At 37.3% G+C, this 4923-nt stretch overlaps 1 non-coding gene across 1 annotated transcript; it reads left to right on the plus strand.

The window, feature by feature from the left end:
* Positions 1 to 4632: 4632 nt before the first annotated feature.
* LOC140327878 (U6 spliceosomal RNA) lies at positions 4633 to 4735 on the plus strand. Its single transcript, XR_011920165.1, has one exon. It is a non-coding gene; the product is annotated as a U6 spliceosomal RNA (small nuclear RNA).
* The last annotated feature ends 188 nt before the right edge of the window (positions 4736 to 4923 follow it).

Consider the following 4923-nt stretch of genomic DNA (forward strand, 5'->3'; position numbering starts at 1 on the left):
TTTGCTGGATCACCCAGCTTCACTGATAAAAGTGTATCCTCTCCAGCCTTGGAGAACTTTAATAAATCAGGCCCATTGTCACAAGGAGCAATGTAACCAGCAAATGTTAATAAATACCAGAATTGCATGTTTCTTTTAATGCAAAAAGTTGACATGACAAATATACTCAATGCTAGGTTCTCTGTATGCCAACGAAATCCAAAAAACTGAACAAACAACAACAATCAGGTAGATTAGTGAATATAAACACTAAAGAAGTGATGGACAGTAAATATTGTCTAAATGTGCTTGCAACTGCATTACAGCTATTTTCTCTGCAAAATTCAGCCAATGGAAGTGTCAATAGGATGACAATGTGTAATAGGAAGATAAAAGATTGCCTAATAATAGACTTCATTACACTAGAAGCCATGTGTCTACATGTAGAAGCAGGACATGTAGTGTAAAAAGAGCAATTGCAGAACCTCAATCTGTTAATAAAATTTTATAAGCCATGAGGGGTCAGGGCTATGTGATTCAGAGTACAGCTACAGCCAATCACAGCTACACATTGGATTTTTGATTTTACAAGGCTTAGTACTACAATTTTCACCAATCAACATGATTGCTTAAAAAATATGTCATGATGGATTTTGGGTTTAGTCAGATTTAAGGTAATGAGCTGCTGTAGCTCTTGTTTTTCCAAGCAAAGGCCATCAGGGGTTGAACCCTTCTTACACTGCACCCCAATAGAAAACAATCCACCATTTAGATTTTTATTTGTACACAGCTTCTGGAAGGAGGAAATGTAAGTGGCTTTCTAGGCATACCTAATTCTCCCTGTAATAATATATATCGGAGAATAACGATTCTGTGGGTGGCCTATTTCTGTGATTAGACTGAACTATTGTACATGAAGGATTATGACAAAAGCGGGATGATAATTGAGAGTCCTCATTAAGCATCGTATAATAAGTGAGAGGAAATAAAGTCATTATTGGCCTAGTTACAGTTCGTGCTGCAAAAAGAAGATAGATGTGAACTTTTAACATTTTAACACCTTCTCAAAGGTTTTTTTTATAGATTTATTATTATTATTTTCTTGAATATTTTTTAAAGATGATTCTTTTTTTGTTTTGTTTTTTTTTTAGAAGTGGCAAATTGTGCCGTGTTAGCCAACTAGCTTGACATGTAGGGCTTGTACACCGGGACAGTTTTGCAGCACTTGAGAAAGATGATTAATAACCACAAAGCCCTCACATTTTTATAAAATCAAATCAGCGTGGCTGAAGGGGATTTTTTTGCAAAGTGTTGGGGTGTTGGTGTTTTGTTTCTGTCCTAAGATGTGTCATGTAGATTTTCATAATTTTTGTGCTTGTCCATAGGAGAACTTTTCAAACACCTGCTTGGTGTACATGGTTAATAAATGTTTAAAAGGCATTTTGGACATGATTGCAAGGAAGAAGCTTACCATTCAGATTATGAAAATAACAAACAGGGATTCTCTTTAGCTCAATGTATGCAGGCGAATGACAAACCATTACCCTGCACCCAATTTGCAAACCATAAAAAATTAACATGCTAAATATAAATGGTTAAACTGATATTTATTTTTTCTTATCCTCTTATTTTTTTTTAAATACTTTAGCATGAAATGCTTAGTTCAAAGAACACTTTTTATTATTAAATACTCAAATATAAACCAAGGTACTTTTTTAAAACCTGAAAATACAGTAAAATGCAAAATTCTACAAAATTCAGCCATCACTGCTAACATTCAAAACAGTAATCATTAGAAACAACAATACAATTAATGTGAGTAAATACATCCATGGTGTTTTTAAAAACATTTATTTAAAAGGGAAAAACCTAAAATCACATGGGCTCAGTCTGTATATAATATTTTCCTTGTTTACAGGTTAAAATAGTTTTGAGTTGTTTATTATGGCCCCTTAAAGCGGAACTATCAGTGAACAAAAAAATGAATAACACTTACCTTTACAGGTGGAAAGCTGTCGATCTAGCCTCAATTTTATTCCAGTCAGTCCTGCGCCACGATCTTCTTCTTCTGGGTTTCTTTCCCTATCTAGCACTGTGCAGGTGTGAGACAAAAGCCTTACGGCAGCAAGCGGTGGGCAAGGATCAGTCCTTCAGATGAAAAAAAAAAGTTATTTGCTTTAAAATGATCTTCTGTGCATTATTGTTGGCCACCAGTAGATGTCACTGTGTTCTCATATAGAGTGTGTAACAAACGTATGCCTCTTGTTTCGGATTACAAGAGTTTGTTACACCTTTTACATGGGGATACAGTGCCATTTACTGGTTTAACCCAGGGAATAACCAAAATACTTTTTCTAATGGCATTTTTAGCAAAGAAAAACTCTAATTTAAGTATAAATCAAGAGCGTCACCCTTATGGATAGCCAAAATGATCATTCGTGTCAGTGGTAACTGATATGAGAGGTGCACATTTCTCATTGTTCAAGAAACCCCTAGCAACCTCTGGACAAACCCTGGCTTAAAGCTTTGGTTGTGTGTTTACCATAGCCAGGACAGAAATGCCTATCCCCTAGCTTGGTTCTCCAATTTCTTGTCACATAGATGGGAAGTGAGGGAAAGTCTCCCCATCAAGGACACAGATAGAAATAAAAACTGATTCATTTGAACTTTTTTACTATTGCATCCGAAAAAATAAGAAATGGCTTTGGGCTTTAATAAATAAAAGCACGTGGACTTCCACATGTGAGTACATCTATTAAAGTCAGCAAAACAGAATTACTGTTAATAATAGGGAATATCTGATGTGATAACTCTAATGAGAGCAAGCCGCATCACATGGCCATATAATACCTTAAAATAGCATAACTGCTATGCTGCTTTCTGGTGTACTCCCAGAATTGTCATTGTGATGTACGGTAGGTACTTTTGAATAAACAGCGACTTTATTGTACAACCTACTTTCTTGTACACAGATTAGGACTAGGTTATTCCAGCTTCAGTTGTTCTTATTAGTAATGTATTTACAATGTTTTATCCAATGTCGCAGCCAGGTATTCAGCTTCCTCTGTCATATTGCATTGTAAATATTAGGAGAGTTTTTTTGCATAAAGAGCAGCAATTTGGAATAAGTATTTGTAAACATCTGAATCCCTACTGTCAGGATCTGCTGACTGCTGCCAAGCATGGTAACATGTTGGTGCAATGTGGTGCCATTTATTCTGACTCACTATATTTCACTGCACTTCTGCTGCATGCATTGGTAAGAATTGTGCAATATAAGTGTGCTGAGGAGGTGTGTTGGAGTGGCACTGGGATACACCAATGAATGTAACATAAAAAACGCTGCAGTCTCATTTTTTTAATGTGATTTGTTAATGCAATTCACATTGACACATGACATAAAGGGCCTGATTTATTAAAGCTCTCCAAGGCTTGAGAAGATATACTTTCATCGATAAAGCTAGGTGATCCAGCAAACCTAGAATGGATCTGGTCTAGCACAAAGCAAATGACTTTGAAGAAATCCATTCCAGGTTTGCTGGATCACCCAGCTTTACTGATGAACGTGTATTTTCTCCAGCCTTGGAGCTTTAATAAATCAAGCTAATGCAGTGCAAAAACATGATTAGGCCCTTAGGACCTGTATGCTCAGGATTTTGTTTGTGCCCATCCCTTCTCCTGCCCAAGCTTTGATGTAAAAGTCCTGAAAGAGTTTTAGACAAGTGGGGCTCTAGGCTTATATGCACAGCATTCTAGTTTCCATCACCCCTGCCATTTCTGTTATTCTGGGTCCTGGGCAATTGTCCAGCTTGCCCCTCTCTACAACAAGTCATGCCAAGGGGCTATACAACTAGTTGTGTGATCTCTGCTTAAACTACAGATCAGTCAATCTGACCTCTGATCCCTCTATACACAGAGATGTAGTTGTCATAAGGGAAGATTGCACAGCAGAGGATTATGCATTCAGAATGAGAGGTTTGCAGGGCCATGCAGCAGAAAGATGAAGATCAGTTTGTATGTGGCTGTCATGTGCAATATAAACCTATGGTGCTGATTGCAGTGTTTCCTGGACAGCATTGGGGGGGTACCAGTTACCCAGGAATTGACAAGTGATAAGAACAGGAGGTGGTAGCGCTCATAATTGCAATCAGAACTGTTATTACTATATGTTCACAAGAGTTGCCAAAGTCACAACTGCTACTGGGTCAATTTCTCTAGAAGGCATGAAGGGTCAGGACTTGTCAAAAGTTTGCAGTGAGGCTCAAAGTTCTGCACCTACGCAACTAAAATGGACCCCAAGTGACCCCTAAATACAAATGCCACCTTCAGCCTAAAGTAGAACGTTGTGAGCTGGAAACCACCTAATATAGAAATAAATCCATTTCTGTTCTTGAACCCTAATAAAGAATATTTGTCTAGCATCTCCTAACAAAGACCTGTCAATTATCAAGTAAAAACAGCAAAAAATAATAACGATAGCAAAAACAATAAAACAAAATATTTAAAACTATATATAAAATAAATCATGTCCTCCAAAATACAGCCAACAAAAATCCTATGTTTTAATACATTGGCAGATATAAGAAAATGGTTGGTAAAGTTTTAGGTGTTTTTCTGAGACACTTTGCTAATATAATTAAACATTTCCTTAACAATTGTATCATGTGAACCAATTATATTAATTAATTAATCATGAAGATTAGCCTGGCCCCTGCGCAAGGATGACACGCAAATTTGTGAAGCGTTCTATATTTTTCTTCAATTCTGCCCGTTCATTTACCCCCCATATTCAGATCATTTCCACATCCTGTCACTTTCATCTGCGCAACATCTCCAAAATCCCCCCCTACCTGTACCCAGAGACCACCAAACTCCTTGTACACGCTCCCATCGTCTCTCGCCTGGACTACTGTAACCTCCTCCTCTGTGGTATTCCACTAACCC

This window comes from Pyxicephalus adspersus, chromosome 3 (assembly GCF_032062135.1).
Source record: "Pyxicephalus adspersus chromosome 3, UCB_Pads_2.0, whole genome shotgun sequence".
In the NCBI taxonomy this organism is placed as follows: Eukaryota; Metazoa; Chordata; class Amphibia; order Anura; family Pyxicephalidae; genus Pyxicephalus; species Pyxicephalus adspersus.